At 34.8% G+C, this 19,943-nt stretch overlaps 1 protein-coding gene across 3 annotated transcripts in view; it reads left to right on the top strand.

Annotated features, from left to right (window-relative positions):
• The window catches only part of Npffr2 (neuropeptide FF receptor 2), a 140,755-nt gene that overhangs the window by 66,011 nt on the left and 54,801 nt on the right, over positions 1 to 19,943 (top strand). Inside the window, exon 1 of one of the 3 annotated variants that reach the window (XM_020152908.2) lies at positions 3,545 to 4,052. The exons of 1 other annotated variant lie outside the window; for it this stretch is intronic. The gene's annotated coding sequence lies outside the window, so the exon portion shown is untranslated. Of the gene's footprint in view, positions 1 to 3,544; positions 4,053 to 6,218; positions 6,415 to 19,943 lie in introns of those variants that run through there. One more of the 3 variants, XM_074042037.1, reaches the window with a different exon arrangement.

Here is a 19,943-nt window from a genome sequence, read left to right as displayed (position 1 = left end):
CTAGTTGAGTCTCTTCATATTAAAACTGAAGACCATGAAAGTAAGTAAAGGATCCAGACAGACACTAGAATAAATAACAAAACAATATGAATGAATGTGTTCACTCACAATCACAACACCATAACACATAGACTGCTTTCTTATTGAAATACTCATCTAAATATTATCCATAAGAATTCATAATTTTGCCTATACTTAAAATAATGTTTATTTCACTTCATATTATTAACTGTATTAACCTTTCTCTTTATTAGTATTGTCATCATAGTTAAAACTTTTTATGACTACATAAATTTTATTAAGTTAACTTGATTATCAAGTATTATGAGCTATATATAATTGTATGTGCTATGCTTTTATACAACTGGTAGTGTAGTAGGTTATAAACACATGAGTATGCTATATAACACATGGGTGTGCTATAGTGTTACAATGGCAATGATATTAAGTGTTAGGAAACTTTCAGTTCCATAGTAATCTTATGGGCCCACTGCCACATATGCAGTTCAAGGTTGATCAAAACATTTTTATGTGTATGACTATACACATAAAAGATGAATAATGATGGGAAACTTTTTATGAAATTAACTTTTGTTATTTTTCTTTTGTGTAAGAAATACAGAGGTAGTCCAGTCAAAACTGGAGAAGAAAATCTATCAAGGACTCAAGTTTCCTTTTGTCCTGCTTTTCTGCTACTTTCAGTATGTGGCTTACAGTCGTGGTTCAACATGGTGGCTTGAATGCCACTATATTTAAGCTAGCAATAAGAAGGACAGATAGTAATGTCATGAAGGAACTAAGGAATATGTTTAGGAAGAAGACCATAATTCTGCATTTAGATATGTTGAGCTTGAAGTGATGGTGAGAAGGACATTGGCAATGTCAAGTAAGAGTGCCCTACTAAGAGTGCAAATCCAGACTCTGGATGTGCTGTATAATCTTTGGCATACAAATGGTAATTGAGGCCACTGATATGGATGAAAATGCTTAACAAGTTAGTCCAGAGTAAAAAAGAAAAGAAAGCCTAGCACTGAGCTCTTAAGAAACACCTGTGTTAAATGGTTGTCTAGGAAACAAAGAAACTGTAAAGATACAGTAGAAAGAGAGAGAGAGAGAGAGAGAGAGAGAGAGAGAGAGAGAGAGAGAGAGAGAGAGGGAGAGGGAGACAAGGAGGAAGGAGTAGCTAAAGATGCAGGGTAAAGAAACCAAAAATAGGGGAGCACTGTGAAACTGATGCCAAGAGAAGAAACTCAGGAAAAAGCTGTTCAATACCGAACAAGGAGTGTAGTGGAAAATATCCAATGTATTTATTGAGATGAAGGACATTGATGATGTTTGCAAGATTGTTGGATAAGAGAGTCAAAGCTTGACTGGAGTGAGTTAATGAGTGTGTAAGTATGAGGAAATGTAAATTACAGGATTGGATTGTGGTTTATAGTATGGTTGTTTCTGGGAAGGAATGATGTAGGTGTTACATTTGAGACCTTAAAGGAGGCATACAGGATTTTGTTTTGTTTCTAATGGGAGAAATTGAGCCTATCGTAAAGCTAGTGAGAGTAATTCATTTGGCAGCAGTAAGAAATATCAGTGAAAGAGAAACAGAGAGAGAGAATGCGTGAAAATGTGGGAGAGGGTGGGAGGTTGTAGAGATGGGCTTTGGGAGGAAGAACTCTTCTGCTGAAGCCAGGTAAAGAAAGTACTTTGCATGAAAGGGTGGAAATTAAAGCAGCACATGGGGGTCTTTAAAAAGGATGTAGTGAGGGAAAGGATGTTTTCCTGCTTAGTAGATAAGTTCCAACATTTCCAATGGTGGTGTGAGGAGGCAGATCGGGATGGTACTTTTTGTACTACATTGCTTTATAAGATACAGAATTTGACTCATAGTTTGAATCATTATCCATAGCAATTTATGTATTTTCAAAAATTGTAATAAAATTCCTACAAGCTAGACATTACCTCACTGTTTCATCAAAAGCATTGCTATTGTTCTCATCCATTTTGATGACTTGTTTTTTTCAGTAGTAAAGAGATTATATGGGGTGAAGGTCTGCATTTTTTTATATCTTGATTTAAGAATCTCAAATTAGCAGAATATCATTCACAGCTTTATTTCATTCAACTAACATTCTTGGAAGCTCTGGCTACTCTTATCTGCTCAATGTCTTTTTCTCCTCTGATGACTTTCTGTGCCTCAGGCATCCTGATAAAATTTAGAGGAGCAGAACTGCTCTCCCTACCTTGAATGCAGTAAGGTCTTGGGAGAGAGATGCCTTCTGGGATTCTCACTGTAGTCATAATTTGGATTTAAACAAACATGGAGGGGGGAAGAAAGACAGAGAGAGAGAGAGAGAGAGAGAGAGAGAGAGACTTGTCCAAAGCCGCAACTTTTATCCCAAACAAGAAATTCTATTATAAAAGGACTCTTTCAGGGGTAGCTTTTTCCTCTATTCCATGTACTAGTGATTTAGGCAGAGAAATGTAGTAATGTGAGAAGTGAATTTGGCTTCTGGAGCCTGCTTTGTCATTTAAATACTATTCTTGTGATCTTGGACAAGTCATGAACCTCAGTGCCGAGGGGGTGAATTGGAAGTAATTATAATCTACTTCTTTATAGTCTTGTGGCACTGTTAGTGTCAAACTCAATAACATCCACAAAGGAATGCTCTTCACAGGTTACCTGCACTTAACCTGTTAGGGGTCCAGAGTTGACTGCCCCTCAGAGGAACAAAAAGACACTCACGATAATGTAAGTCACAAAGCGAGGTTTATTTCCAGCCAGCTGGGGTCCGGGTATCTGCCCAACGCAGTGGGTTTCAACACGGACCCCGAATACAAAACTCAGGCTGCTTTTATATTTTTTAGACATTAGTCACGGTTACACAGCAATTTTTATGGTCCCTGGGGTCACATATTTCTGATATCTCCCACATCCTGGTGGTGGGGCCAGATTACTTGAAGATTATTTATCAGGAATTTGGTAAACACCAGGTGTCTCAACTCATTGACTCACATACCATTTTAGCAAGATTAACCAGAAACAGTCCCTGTTCCCAGAAACCGTCCCACCTCCCTTTGTTCCAGTAAGTGGTGGCTTGGGTCATGTTAGCCATGGCAGGTTTCAGGCTGAGTGGGCTGCAAGCCTCAAAGGTACCCTAACGTTTGTACCCTAACAAACCCTATCCCTGTGGCTCTCTTAAAGTACCTTTAATTTTCACCTTCTTGGTAATTGTGTAAACCTCTAAGTTAATGCATTAAGTTTTAAGGATGACCTTTTTATTAGCAAATTCCATCTAAGCAATTTTTTTGTTATTAAAATCACTGCGAGTCTCCATTGACTCTTTCCTTCACTTCTAATTATGACGGGAATTCACATTTCCAGAATCCCAGAGGTTTTCCTGCAAGCTAAAAGGCTTTTGCTGGAGCTCAGAGTACAGCCTGCTTCTGAGATAAGGGTAGTGGCTCTGGTTTGTGATCTGTGATGAAACTCGCTTTCCTAGGAGAACCTTAGAAAACATTTAACAAATGCTTAATATGTACCACGACCATTCCAGGCACTCTGGCATGTAGATGCCCACTTAATTCTTAGATTATCTATTTGCTAACACCATCAACTCTTCTCTTTTACTAATGAGAAAACAGAAGTGGAGAGGCTAAATGACTTGCCCAGGATTTTTAGCCAAGCAATCAAGGATCAAAGAGATGCTAGTCTCAGGTGCTGCTTCCTTTCCTTTGCTGCACAGAGATTCTAAATTTCAAAATTCAATCTCCCCTTAGCAGGGTGTGAATAGCTTCATTAGCATCACAGCCACTGGGCTGGCCAGTACCTCCGGAAAGTGACATTTCACCTAAGGGGACAAGGAGCAGGAGAGCGAGCAGAGCACCACCCGGCCAGCCCTGCAGCTGAGCAGCCAGGAGCTCAGAGAGGGCAGCGCGCTGCGCTGGACAGGGGTGAGCCGCCCTGGGCCAAGGCTCAGGACCCAACCTGTGGCTGTCGCCAGCTTGGTGGCTTCTGTTTCCCACGCCGCTGGGCGCTGCCCTTCGCCCCAGAGCAGGTAAGTGCGCGAGTCAGGCTGGTGGGGCTATGTTTGGCTGCGAGACTGTCCCCAGGGCGCACCGTTGACCTTGACACATATTAGCGATAGGGGGCTGTTCATCCTGGATTTTGCGATTTTATTTTCCGTTCCCAGCCCCTTCCTAATTCCAGTGGCATTCGGTGGAGTCAGCCCAGCAGCAGGGCGAGAATTTGGTTCCTGGCGGGGCTTCGCGGACTTCCCTGGCTGGTTTTAGGCACCGCCATCCATGCCTGTTCTCCCAAGCTCGCAGAGCAGGGGCGGGAGCAAGGGACCAGGGTGCAGTCATCTCAACCTTAAAGTTCCCCCTACCCCTACTCCTGGGCTGTCTTGTAACTTTGTTCACTCTCCTTGCAGAATGTATTTGATGTTAGCGAGTTTTCTAAACTACTCTCTCCCTTCGTCAGAGGTGATTCCAAACGATGATCTTTGTGTTACTGAGTCTTCATCTTGTACTTTTCCTTTTGCCAGAAAGACTCAAATGTGGTGTTTTACGCCGGTTCTGGACACCACAGAGCTCTCAGGAAAAAAAATGGGCCAGATTTTAGAGTTTTCTGGGTATGAGATAGATTTTCTCTTCTGTCAAATCACCAGCCATTTTCTAAAAGTGCAGTCCTTGGCAAGTTTGGGGTCTGGTGTTGGAGAAGAGGAAAATGATCTCCTCCACCCTGTCATTTATGTTAGAAACAGAGCTACAAACTAAGAGACAAAAATGCTTTTGTTTATTTCCCGCTATATTTCAAAGATTTATTTAAATAATCTTAAATATAACATGAACTATGAGAGGACTCCTTTTTTGATCCTGCTTTGATCATGTATCTGATTGTCTCTATTACGCATACAAGTCATTTCCAACGGATAAATGAGGGGAATGAGTAAACCAAGTCAATGGTTTATAGATTGTGAAGGACATATTATTGCTTTCAACTGGACTCCTAATTAAACTAAAAAGTTCAGGTAAAATTAATGATATTTTAAAGTATGGTTGAAATTTCAAAATGGCTACAAGATGCTTAAGGATAATACCAAGTATCAGCAAAGTTGAGTGGCAATGGTAGGCAAAGTACAATTAGTTTCCTATCTATTAAAACTGCTTAAAGGTTGATAATTTAATTAAACAGTGACATCACTATTACTACATTATCTTTAAAGGCACATATTGAAGAATGAGTGTTATAATAATCTAAAATGTGTTTTCATTATTACTTGATAACACGTGTTACTTAAATATCATTATTCTATGCTTTTTGTCAATATGTTTCAGAATCATATAATTCAGTAAGATCTTTCAACCTGCCATTTTTTCTTGATGGCTATAGGCAACTTCAGGAATATCTGATGCTCAAATTATTCTTTTCTTCATCTGTCTATTTTATCTGGCATTTTTGATACATTTGTTTTTGTGATTATTTTACTTCATAGCTTTTTATCAAATTATTTGCCAGTATTCTCTTGACTGTGTCTGTGTTGTGTGGAAGCTTCATACACTTAAAAATAATCATTTTGTAACTACCACATTCTCCTTTAATGGAGAGAAAGAACTGATTTTAGTTGAAAACTGTCATGCATATTAAAAAATAATGGGCTTATTTGTTGCATTTATTGTTCTTGGCTGTGTATGTGCGTAAGATTCATACACTTAAAAATAATCATTTTGTAAGCTACCACATTCTCCTTTATTGGAGAGAAAGAATTGATTTTTTAGTTGAAAGCTGTCATACATATTCAAAGATATTAAATATAATATCACATTCTTGAAATACATCAATATTGTAGGATAATAATCTTAGCAAGTAGTCCTCTTAAGAGTACTTGGTAAGAATTTTATTCTTACCATTAGCCTGGTGTTAGCAGCAGATTTTTCTTTCCTCTCTGTTTTCCTTTGGTTTAAACCTCTAGTTTTGTGGAATAGACTGGTTCTTAAATACATTTTCTAATTGCCTTGAAATGTACATTAAGGGTCTAAAGAGTCCTTCACTCTATTCAACTAAAAGGCAGCTGGAAGTACGCTGGCCCTGAAATAAGCTGCAATGGTCTCCACAATATATAGCTCGTTAGCAATGGCTCTCCTGGACTTCATATGCCCTGGAGTTTTGAAACACAAGACTTCCAAAAGTAGCTCAGGTTCTCTTCCCAGTCAGCCCTCCAACCTGCTCTTTGCCTCAAGCAAATCACTTACCTTCTCTAAGAGTGCTGTTCAAAAGTAAAAAGATGAGTTAGAATATGATTTCAAAAATCCTTTCACTTTTCTAGGTTTCTCTGTTTCTATGGTAGAAAGGCAGAGAATCCAGAACAAGAAGACCCAGATGTCCTTTCTTATTCACTAGAGAGCCACTGTCCTTAGGTAAGACCCTGAAATTCTCTGCCATTGATGAATCCCCTGTAAAATGCCCTAGTGGAAGGGATGAGTAGGATAATCTATTTGGCTGGTCCCGGATGCAGTATCTGTCATATGTAAGATACACAGTAATGCTGTTTTAGGCACCCTTCTCTGAAAAATCTAACTACATTTCCCACAGTGGCAGGGATGGAGATAAGCAAAATGTGGAGGAGTCCTTCCTGCATCTGCAGGTAACCAATTACCCAGTCAGTTATTACTTTATGCAACAGGGACCGGAAAAAAGAGGGTCTCAGCATGTTTTGAATGCATCTTTGTTATCTTACTCACCCCTCCACTCCTCCAAAATGTCAAAGTGAGTCAGGAAATTAAATTTATTTCATTGGCAGACAAGATTGAGAAAATGCATTCTATTCTACCTCCTATGTAAAAGTAGGTCCAGCTCTTTGTCACAGCTAAGAAACAAGACAGGTTATATAATAGCCATCAGACTAATGGGACAACTCAAATTGTACCAAACCAGCAATTTAAAGAGAAGAGAGAGGAAGGAAGAAGGAAAGACACAAAGAAAATAACCCTTGAAGAGCCAAAAAAGTGGTTCTTCTGAACTAACTGCTCACACTGAAAAATTCATTTTCTAAATACTAAGATAGCAATTTCTTATTTCCTCCTTGAGCTATTGAAAGGGTCTCATTTGGGTGTCTAAATGGTCTTGACAGCTGAAGACTAAAACACCTTTTTGTACTGATGTCCATTTCTCTAGTCGCTCACGGAAGTCTCAGGTAAACCATGTTTTCAGAAGGTCTACCGGGCACATTAGAATGTTACAGCTCTGGTCGCTTTCTCTTAAAATTTAGGAATCATCGGCAACTTCCCAGACTCAAACGAAATTTCATATGGATTCTCTCATTTAATCCTCATGACTTTAGAAATTGAGTACAGTTGTGATCCTGATTGATTGATAAAGAAACTAAGGTTTAAGAGTAATTTTCCCAAAATAAACATGTTTATTGATTGAGGAATCAGGATAACAAACTCCTGTAGATTCCTCAGTACACATGTTTAAATTCTACAGTGCATAGTTTATAGCAGCTTATAATCAAAGTCATGATTTCTCTGTGTGCCAAGGCTTTCCAAATTAAAGCTATACCTAGGAGGAAATAAAACTGTCTTGATGAAGTTTTTACCAGCACAAGGAAGAAGCACCAGAGTCCTTTTCAAAGATGAAGACTTTTCAAAGGCTGCACCTGGACTGCACGAGGGAGAATACTGGGCTGGAAGTCAGGTCAGAATAGGTCAGAATACTGGGCTGGAAGTCATGATTTCTTATGGTAAAAAATATCAGTCCCAATCCACATTGCTGTTTTCAGTCACTGATAGAATTTTTTTTGCATTCTAATATTTTTATTGATAAAAGTTATTGAAAATAATGTGAAAATTATCAAGAAGGTACTAAAATAATAAAAGCATATCCATATAACAGAATATTATGTATTTACAAAAAGACAAAGAAAACTAGGTACTGATTCAGAAAGATTTCCAAGGTATTATGGAATGAAGACAACAAATTACAAAACAGTGTGTATACTATTCTATGTATTTGGTATAAAATAGAAGGAAGAAGTAAAAAAATCAATCTCTGTATTTTCTTGCATTTGCATAAAGGAAAAATTTGGTGGTTAAATAAGAAAATAGTAGGAGAAGTTTCCTAAAGGAGAAGAGAGAAATATGTGTGGCAACTGAGTGACCGATGTGGTTAAAAGACTTTTACTGCATTCCTTTCCTCAGATTCTTTGATTATGGCTCCTGGTACCATGAAAAGATATTCAGACAGCCCACTTTATCAATCTTTCATTTATTCCTATTGAATTTTGAGTCACATATGAAAAGCCTCTTGCTTTTGTCATTATATCATTTGTATAATTAATAATATAAATACTTTATTCATTTATAGTTAATTATGATATATATATATTATGAGAAATGTCAGTTGTTCCAATACTACTTAAATAGGTTATTACTTGCCTAATGATTGGAGATGCTATATTGTTCATATCTTCAATCTCTCAATATGTTTGAGCTTCCTATTTCATTACATTTGTTTGTCTATGTTTGTTCCCCCATATTTTAATAACTAAGACTTTCTGCTTTAAAATTGATAGAGTCAACATTCTCTTATGTTCTCTTCAGAGATTTTCTGGCCTAAGATTTTTAGAAAGTTAATCTTTAAAAAGAATCAAATTTTCTTTTTTAATAATATTAATATTGAAACCAGGCATGATGGTTCATTCCTGTAGTCACAGACACTCAGGAGGCTAAGGTGGGAGAAACACTCTAACCTATGAATTCAAGACTAGCCTGGGCAATATAAAAATATCCTACTAAAAATAAAACAAAAATGTTGTAATTTAAAATGGTATTGCCCTAAGTTTATGAATTTTTTCTTTCTCCTTAAGGAGAAGTGATGACCTTTATGATTTTGAGTCTTTTGGCCCCAAACTTGAGATGTCTTTCTTTTTACTCACCTACATTTGGTATTTCAGTAATGTGGTCTAGCTTTTATTCACAAGGGTCCAGTACATTTTTTATAAAGTTTATTTGTTGGTGTTTTAAAAATTTTGCTACTTTTCAAAATTTACTCATACTTCACATACTTAAACTGGTGATTGTTCTTAAATATGAAAGCTGTTGATTCATTATTTTGTAGCCTTCTGTTACTGAATTTCCTTATTGTTTTCAGGTTGGTTTTCTTGTGCACAATCATATTATCTGCAAATTGTGATAATTCTCCCATCTTTCAATTTTGTGTCTCTAATTTCCTTTTTTAATCTAATTACAATGGCTAATTATTTAATAAGTTCTAACTACACTGTGGAACTCTGGGAAGGAGTGGAAGAAAAAGGGAATGATAGAATCTCGATAATATTGTAATACATAACATCTGTGAAGGTAGGGGATACAAGGACATGTATTGAAAGCTGTTGAAAAATGGGAGGAAATGGGCAAGGGAGAATAATGGAAAGGGTTGAGTGGACCAAATAAAGTATACTCACAATGGGAATATACTGAGAAATCCCTGTGAACATCAACTTAGAAATTAATAACAAAAGACAAGCTATAAAATAGGTACAGTATCATAGGGGGTTTTTGTGGGAGGGGGAGGGTAAATGATGGAGATTAAGGTGAGGGAATATGATTGATGGACTTCATATACTTATACAAAATAGAACAATAAAACCTCTTGCCTCTTTAAATGGGGCAGGAAGGGGTTAGGGGAAGAAACAGTGGGGCGATCTAACCAGTGTACAGTGTAAGCCTATTCAGAGTTGCCACAACATATGTATCCTAATGACAAAAAAAAAAAAAAGAAAATCTTTAACATGACATGTTGACATAACCAAAACAGTTATTTAAAATAATGCATTGTGTGAATGGGTTACTTTTTACTTAACCTTCATTCCATTGGCTAGATTTTTTAAATAGAAGAATCTGAATTATTTTCTAGTTTTTGCTATTTTTAAAAGGTCATGGATTTGAACCGGTCACCTGCAACAGGTTAAATTAAAAATGTTATCCCATCCATCCAGATATTTGCACTTGTTGCCATAGGTACAAATAATGTGAAAATGCATTGCAGTCAGTCCTCTGTGGGTTCCACATTCACAACTTAACCAAATGCAAATTAAAAAACTTTGTAAAAAATTGCATCTGTTCCAAACATGTACAGATGTTTTTGTTTGTTCCCTAAGCAACTAACAACCATTCACATAACATTAATAGTATCAATCTCTAAATAATAGTATAATCTCTAGATTATAAGTAATCTAGAGATGATTTAATTATGTGTACAGGAGGATTAGATTATAGACTTATACTCACCACTGTATGTAAGGGACTAGTTCATACACAGATTTTGGTATCTGAAGGGGATCTTGAAACCAATTCCCCTACAGATAAAGAAGAGCAACTGTATGTTAGTATAATATTTGATGGTTTACATTTTTAGTTTTAACTTTATTTTTTGACTTTGTATTTAATAAAGCTCAAAAGAAGTTAAATCTAATATTGGTGTTTTTAAACATCCACCTTTAATCCCAGGACTAGCAAAAAAAAAAAATCTAACTTAAAAAATGTTTGGTTGGGGTTTCTTATTTCATAAAGTTTTGTCTTTGTTAATTCTCTCTTTAAATTTTCTCTTGTAATTTACTGATAATTTTTCAAATTTCTTCAAATATTAACTTTTATTTGTCATTATTATAAATAAAATTAAGATTATATTGTCTTAAACATTTTATAATTTCTTAGGTTTTGACATAAAATGTTCTCCTTTTCATTGCCTTCTAGAGTTTCATTTTTTCTTATTCTTTTTTATTTGAGAAAGGATTTATCTAGAAGTTCTTGTTAGTTTCCAAGTAGTTAGGATATGTTATTCATCTTTTAGTTAATTAACTTTATTATCAAATGACCAATATGAAAAAAAGAGATGTAAAAAAAGAGATTACTCACTAGTAATTTCAGCATTTAAATTAAAACAAGGTATCATTTTTACAACTAAAATGTTAGAAAATTTGAAAAAACTATCAAAGCCAAGTACCACTCATGATATGGAATAATGAAAACTTTTACATAGTTTGATCAATTTGGTAAATTAAAAATGTGTATGCCCAATATATGCATACAAAGAGACATGTACAAAGATGTTATTATAGTCTTGTTTGTTATAAAGTAATGAAAAAACCTTGAGCCATTAATTAAATGTGTAAGTAATATTTATCTATTCATATGGCAAATACTACATGAAGGCTAAAGGTAGCTGTGCCTTAATTAAGTGGAAAGTGTCTGGATGGTGTCAAGTCCTGGCCCTGTTATACTTGAGGTAGTTATTAATCCTTTCTCTGTTGTAGCTCTGTAAAGCATGGATAATAAAAATAATAAGTACAAAGCAAGTTAAATCCATGCTAAGTACTTAGAATAATGGGCTGGCTGTCACAAAGGAACAACTCACAAAATTTTAACTGTTATTATTCAGAAAGTAGGAAGAATAAACCAAATTTATGCACGCAAAAAAGTATGCACTCAAAGTTAAAATCTTACAGAATTAAATATGTATTATTATAACAAACCAATAGCAAGCCAAACCCCATAAATCAATACATTTTAATGATTGAAAATATTTACAGGAAGAATGTAAAAAAACTAGAATGGTATCATGCATCTTAAATGCATTATAATTATTGCCTGAAACCAAAAGGACAAACTTTAGGAGACTTTTCTTTATTATCTTTGTTTCATAAAAATTAGTCTTTCAACAAATAAGACAAGTGTTACAATTTTCAGTACATAAGCATTTCACATAATAGTTGACCCTTATATTTAAACTGTCAAAAACTTAACATGTTTTTGTTAAACATTAAAATTCATGTTAATAATTAAAACATGAAAAGTCAAATAACAAATGTGGAAAAGTTTTATGAAAATTTTAAAAAGATTAAAATATTTAATTATTATATAAACCTTAGTAAGAAAAACACTAAGACTTCATGTATTCATGAACAGATTTTATGAATAAGTAACTCACATAAGACAACATGTAAGTGTTTGAAAACCCATGTTAAGATATCACCAACACTTAGTTGTTTGAAGCAAAAATACAAAATTGTCGATCTCAATTTAAACAAGTGATACTTGGTAAAACTGGCACTGAATATGTTGCTGGTGAGGAATTGTAAATTGTAGGTAACTTCAAAATAACTTGGTTTAGATACAAAATAAAATAAAATAGTATTTGGTTGTTAGGAGCAATTTCTACATGTATTTTTCACAGAGATGACTATACTTATGTCAATACTACCAAATGAAAAATGCTGAATAAAAGTTTCCATAAGCAGTCATGTTTGGTCATGTCAGTACAGATTTAAAATCCGTTGCCTTTGAGTATCAAAGTTCTTTTTATGGCCTGAAGGGCACTTTTGATATGGTCAAAAGCTACATAACAGCTTTCCTTGTACCACACTATCTGTCCATCTCCAGCCTGCAGCTACTGTGGACTTCTGCCAGGCTCTCTTTCCTATACTTTTTGCTTGTTATCTGCAGATTCCTGCAGTCTTCACTGAGCTCTCCTCCCCATGTGCTTAGCCTCCTAAATACTGTTCATCCTTCAAGTCTTGACTTAACCTTTTCCCCAGGAGATCTGCTTTGTTTAGATTAGCTCTCCTTGATGTAATTTGCCCTACCACTCAACTTTCCAGTCATATTCCTCATCATCCTGTGAATATTTGTTGGTCTTTTATCCAGGATTATTAGCTTGTTGCAAATCAGCAAGTTTGAGTATTGTGTTTAATTCACAGCAGAAGATGTTGAAGGAGTGAATGTATAAATAAAAATCCTAGAAATGTGTGCTATGTTAAAAATAGTTGTGTTTTACAAGGTTTTACTATTAGTATTAGCAGTTCACACACCTCAATTTAACACTCTAGGGTAGATGCAATTAAAATAGATGCAGGTATAGAGACATAAAAAATCAGCTTCTTTACTAATGAAACTTCTACTTAGAAATGTGACTTAGGGCTGTGGGCACAGGAGTTTGCTGTAAAGATAAGGTTATCTCTATGTTAGACAGATTTTCTTGATGAGTGCCATAATTACAGTAGACAGCTGAGTTCTTTTTTTTACCTTTTAAAAAATGATCAGAGAGCATATGTATTTTATAATCAGCAAGATTCAATAAGGAGCAATGAAAAGACCACAGATGTTCAAATTCGGTATCTTTTCCAACATTCCTTGATTCTTAACAGAGAGGTAGTGAATGGGAACCAGGCAGTTTACCCATGGCTCCCTCCATGTGAAAACACAAAGAGTTGGACATACATTATCTTTAGTAGATGGTGATTTGGATTTTTAGTTTTTTTTGTTTATATGTTCTGTGTTTTCCAATGATCATGCACTATTTTTAATTAGCAAAAGATTCTTACAACCCAAGTTGCAAACTTAATTTTTCTTGAGTACATCTGTTTTCACAAGTACTAGTTGAGCCAATTTGCAGTTGACCTGTGCCCATGTAAAATGGTAGATTTCATATCTGGGAAAGAAGTACCACATGGAGAAAATAAATTCCTTAGGAAATGTATAAGGAAAATATTCATAGCTTCCTGTGTGATAAAGTTATGTTTTCAATGAAGTGATTGATGCCAAGGAATGTTAGCACTGAGCTTTTATTTATGATATGTAAGTAATATGGTCAAAAATATGAGAAAATTAACTTCTTCCTTTCTTTCTTTTCCAAAGATTTTTCTCATAACAATCAGCAAGCATGAGTTTTATTGGCATTATTATTAAGTTTTAGAACTTAAAGGAATATTAAGCATAAATTTGACTTTTCTTTCTGATTTTGTAGATTATCAAATTAAAATGTACAAATATTTAGTCACGTGGCTCAGGGAGAGCCATGGTGGAGTTATGTTCTTCTCTGCAACTTGATGTCCTTTCTGCCTTTAATGGTACCACCCACTATAGGTCACAACTTTTGAAGTTCCTGTAAAAGAAGCAATGTAGGCAAGTCAATAGCAATAGACTCCCTAATAAAGAATAGGAAAGAAAGTTCTCATTCTTCTCTAAACTTTATGAGAAAAGCTTAATGGAGCTATGAGGTCAACTTACCTGTTCTCTGTGGAGCATGTTTCTGAAGTTGAAAATATTTATCTATAATGTTCATATATTTTTAAAGCCTTCCTTTCAACCTTATATTTGATGGTTTTATTGCTCTATTGCACAGCATAATTAGATTATTTTCTATGCAAGTGAATAACAGGGATAAAACTTAAAAAACAGAACTGTTTGAACTTAGAGCATGTCCTCTTAAATTATTATTTGGAAATAGGAGCCAAAGTACATTTATTACATTGAATCTTTTGCACTCAATTTCAAGGCTGGGTTGCTTCTTTGGTTGCCATTTGAAGACCTATGGAGCAGTTTCAATTTAGTGTCCTCATAAAAAGTGTACCACATGTTCTAATGCATTTAATGTGAACAGAATTTTAATTCTTATTTAGCCAAGGTTACAGTGCTATAGAATTTTTTGAGGGTGGTTATTTTGTTAAAAGTTTGTAAAAGGGCCTATAAGATGATCTTTGAGTTAGAACATAGACTCCCATCAATTTGCAGAACACAATAGTTCCCCTTATCTGGAGTTTCACTTTCCATTGTTTTTAGTTAACTATGGACAGTCAGGGTCCAAAAATATTAAGTGGGATGTTCCAGAAATAAATAATTCAGATTTGAATATATAGTGAAATAATTAGACTAATCTCATAGTCTAATTTTTAAATTAAACACTATAATAGGTATGTATGTATAGGATAAACAAAATACAGTCATTTCTCAATATCCACAGGTAATTGGCTCCAGGACACTTGGAAAATTCTAAAACTCACAGATGTCCAAGTTTCTAACATTAAAGAGTATAGTATTTGCAGGTAGCCTAGTACGTCTTCCTGTATACCTTAAATTATACCCAGGTGACTTATAATACATACTTACAATGTAGATGCTATTTAAATAAGTGTTGTACTATATTATTTGGGGAATAATGACAAGAAAGATGTCTATATATTTAGTTTTATTTTCAAGTATTTTAGACTGTAATTGGTTGAACCCATGGATACAAAATCCCAACTGTCTATGACTGCAAGTAATTACCGAAGCACATCAGACTACACACTTTTTGTTTTTGCAATACTGGGAATTGAACCAAGAGCCTAACACATGCTAGGCAAGTGCTCTACCACTTGAGATATGCACCTCTATCTCCATCTTGTTGTTTGTATTTTGTTTTTTTGCACTAGGATCTTGCTAACTTTGCCTTGTCTGGCGTCTTACTGGCCATTCTCCTGCCTGTGCTCCCTGAGTAGCTAAGATATACACCACCATACCCAGCTCAAACCATACATTTAATATGAGTGAATGCTTTTTATATAAATTTTATTTACATAGAACTTCAAAAAAGAGATACATTGAGGATACAATTGGAGGACATCATGCTAAGTGAAGTATGACAAGATCAGAAACACAAAAAATGCATGTTTTCTCTCATACATGGTAGATCAAAAGATAAACATATATGCAAAAACAAGCATGATCATACACAAACTCAGATGTAGAAAATGTTTGTAACAGTGTAACTACTCTATGGAACTTGGGGAAAGAGGGAAAGGAAAAGAAAATGATAAGCATCAGTAATATCACATACCATATGATGTGAAGTTAGAGGATATAAGGATGTGTATTGAAAATTGTTGAAAAACAGGGGATGGGAGATGAAAGGGTAAGGGAGAGTATTTAAAGGGATTGAACAGATGAAAGTAAAGCACACCCACAGTGGGCATACATTGAGACACCTCTTTGAACATCAACTTAAATATTAATAATGAATACTAGGACTGTAAAATAGGCACAGTGTGTATGGGAGGTGGGATGTTAGTGGAATGGGGAGGGAGAAGGAAGGAGATTAAGCTGATGGTGTATGGTTGATGGAATTCATATACCTATATGAAACAGAACTAAAAGCCTCTTGTAATTGCTTTAAATGGGGTTTGGTGGGAGCTGAGGGGGAGAGACAATGGGGGCAATGAAAATTTACAATATAAGTCTAATAAGAATTTTCACTACAAATCCCCCATATAATGAATATATCCTAATAAAAATTTATAATACAAAAAAGAGATACATTGAGACTAATTGAAGAATAATATGTAAGTTCATATCAAAAGGAAGAAGTTCTTCCATATAGTTGATTGTTAATTAAGAAATATAGAAAAAACTATGGAATTAAAAAGTCACATTTGGTAACCAACGTCATAATAATAGGCTCAAGTGAAAAACATCTGTGAAAGTTGAAACTGATAGGTAGTGGTTTGTTGACCCTCTCATTTCCCAGGGCTGCTGAAACAGATTACTACAAACTGGGTGACTTAAAAAAACTAATTTCCCAGAGTTCTGGAAGCTAGAAATTTGAAATAAAGGTGTAGGCAGAGCCATGTTCACTTTAGAAGCTTTAGAAGAGAATCCTTCCTTGCTTAGACAACAATGCCTTGGCTTAGACAACAGTACTCCAACCTCTGCCTCTCTCTTCACATGGGTTTCTCTGTGTACCTGTGTCTAAGTTTCCCTTTGCCTTTCTCTTATAAGGAAGACTATCTTTGAATCTGGGATGATCTTATTTTGAGATCCTTAGTTACACCTAAGCAGGCATTTTTCCAAAGATGGTCATATTTACAGGGGGAGTCAGAATTCAACCCATTATAGTGAAAATCAGATATTTGCATTATCACAAAATATATCTTACAAGGTACTTATGAAGTGCTGAGAGAAAAATAGAAACTCTCTAATGGAGAAATATGGCAAATAAAGGTCACTATCATCTACAATAGCACAAATCTATATTGTGTGCCTCCTCTTTATTGTGATGCACTAAGAAGGGTATAATGTTACTACCATTGCATGTTTGCCAAAAATGCATAAGGTGAATCTAATCCTGAGGAAACAGGGAAATCTGAGTCAGTAGCATTCTGTGATACCTTCCAGAAATGTAAATATTAAGAAAGAGAGAAAGGTAGGATAGGGAGATTTGACTAGAGAAAAACTGAACTAAAGAAAAATCTCTTTGACTCTGAAAGACATTGATAGGAGAGCAATATCTGTGGATAATGAGTTTTATAATAATACTTTCCTGATTTTGATTATTGAATTGTGGATTTTGTAGGAGAGCATCTTTATTTTATGGGGAGCACACAATGAGTCATTTATGGACACAGGGTCATTGTATCAATAACTATTCCTCCAGGGTTCAGTTTATATATGCATTTATAATTATAATTACTGTAAATAGAATATATATATCATATGTGTATTTTGTGTGTATGAGAGGGAGGGAGAAAAGGAAAGAGGGAGGGAAAGAGGGTGAAGGAGAGAGAGAGACAGAGATATGATAGAATAAATAAGTTAAAGTGTTAGCATTTGGGGAAATCTGAAAGAAAAGTATATGGTACTTCTGAAATTGCTTCAAAATAAAAAGTTATAAAAAAGAAAACCTTTGAAAAAATATCTAGTTACCTCAGAGGAGTCTGGTCTTAGAAAATTTGCTAGCTGGATCTCTGACATAATATGTTCCTCAAACCATATAAACTGGCCTCTGGCAACCTGACTGGTTTTCCTTATAATGTACTTCCTTATTGGTCTTGAACAGGTTTGGGTAAAACAAACAAATAAAACAACCCTTTTGCATTGTTTATGGTTTAACTTAAATTGTTTGAGCTTTCTATTTAGGATTTCATCTGTTTTGATAAAGATTATCTCTGATGTGCAATTAAACTCAATTACTTTAGAGTTCAAGGACAAATTAAATAGAAAAGCATATCAGTAGTTGACTTGCAGTATGAGTCATAGAGTCCTGTCATCACCTCTCCATGTCCCAATAATAATAAGTCTCTGTCTAGACATGGGGCTTTCCTTGTATAATCTTAATTGGTGTCAATGTCCGAAGACAGTTTGTCCTTGTCCTGTGATGGTATTGTTATGTGTGTTTAATCTTTAGAAGCCGATGATGATAATGGTTAGGTTACTGGCTGGTGAAGCAAATCTGTTAAAGTGGATGTGTGTTTCTGTGTTCATGGCAGTGAGAACTGTCATTGACCGCTGGTACTCTACTATTATCTGACTCAGGTTTTCCACAAGTGTGGTTTGGACAGGATACAGTTGCCAGATTAATATTAGGGAAAGTGCTGTGTGGAACTTTTGGAGAAGGAAAGTGGAACTTGTGTATGCTAAGACTAATGGGAATAAGGTCTTGGAGATATGTGATAATCGTTGCTGGTTTTCTGTACTGCAAGCCACTAAGTCCTGGAACAGAGCTAGGCTGCCTTAGAAGCTCGTCATCTGCTTTTCTGTTTGTTGTCACTCTCAACAAACAGAAATAAGTTTGACAGCAATAAGTACATTTTTGGGACAATTTATCCATGTGCGATCATATAGCTAATTAATTTGCTTAAATTTTTAAAACATGCTGTTTCCTCCTCCAACTGCTTTATGCTTTTTCAGGTGGTGATAAAATGTTGCACAATAAAATTTACTGACTTGTTTTCTTCTTAACCAGCAGAGTTCCCTCCATCACTGACAGTGTAAAAAGGTCAACCTGATAGAGAAATATTACCATTGAAAACATTTTTCAAATAAAATTGAATCAGTTTTCCTTCAAAGACAGCCTTTTATTCTTACAAATAATGAATATAGACCCACAAACAATATTCATGATAACTCACTTGGAAATAAAACAAAATGCATTTTTAATGTTAAGAAAAGAACGAAGGTGATTAGTCTTAATGCCACAACTGATTTAAAAGTGTTCCTATAGTATCAGTGTCACACGATGTGAAATGAAAACCTTAATTGTTAAAGTTAGAATAAGGTAGTATTTCTTAGTCTGAATTTATCGTTTCTTCTTTGCTCATATGAGATATAAAACCTCAGAGGATGGAGAATACACAGAGGCCATGAGATGACAACTATTAGGTGTCAGCATGTCAACAGCAAGTTATTTCCTTATAGTTCTTTTAATGGCAACTGAATAATATGCCAAAGAACTTCTTATTTTTTATTAATAAAATGTATTCAGTTGGAAGGAAGAAACAGCATTCTAAAGGATGATATCTCAAGTTCAAAGAAAGACAATATAATTTATTTTCTTATCGTGTTTGTATTTCTTCTACTTTTAATCTCAGTATCTACAGTGAAGTATACTGCAGTGAATCTAACAGGCTAGAATTATGTGTACTCTATATGGGTTCTTTTCATTATAAGTAAATAATCTTCCATCTGTTTACCTTTCCTCTAATATGCTTATCTTCCTTTGAAAAAGAGGAAGATAATAGAAAAGCATAGTTTTGTAGTGTAATTATTTAATGGTACACAAAAAGTGTTATGAAACAAGCTGGTTAAAGTAGTAGGTAGAAGATGGCTTCACTTTTACTAAAAAATTTAAAATTTACATATGCATATAAAACCTGGCATGTTATATACCAAAAGATCAACAGTCCTTCTGTTCAGTGATTGAACATTCTTTTGTTTTTGTGCATTTTTTGAGATAGTTATTTCTGAGACAAACAAATGGTGCTGAAGAGAGATAGTCATATGCCAGATGACAGGAATGATGACCCTCTGGATGGTATTTACTATCTACTAGATAAGAACAATGCAAAGGACACGACAAACTAGTGCAGAACTGTCATTCAATTTTGCATTTTCATGGTCACTATCATGAGATCTGGCTTCAGTTATTAACTTAAAATATTTTGCATGTAGGTATGGTTTTAATATGGTATTTGTTCAACTTTTGTAGGTCATGTCAGGATGAGAAAAAATGAAACCAAATGTTATATCAAGAGCAAAAGAGACTTTGCAACATGATATAAAACAGAGATTTTAAGACATGACGTAAAAATATAAGAGGAATAATTTTTGTAGGACAACATTTTAGGATTCTACCA

Source organism: Castor canadensis, chromosome 9, assembly GCF_047511655.1.
Source record: "Castor canadensis chromosome 9, mCasCan1.hap1v2, whole genome shotgun sequence".
Taxonomy (NCBI): domain Eukaryota; kingdom Metazoa; phylum Chordata; class Mammalia; order Rodentia; family Castoridae; genus Castor; species Castor canadensis.
This window is presented reverse-complemented; position numbering and strand designations above follow the sequence as displayed.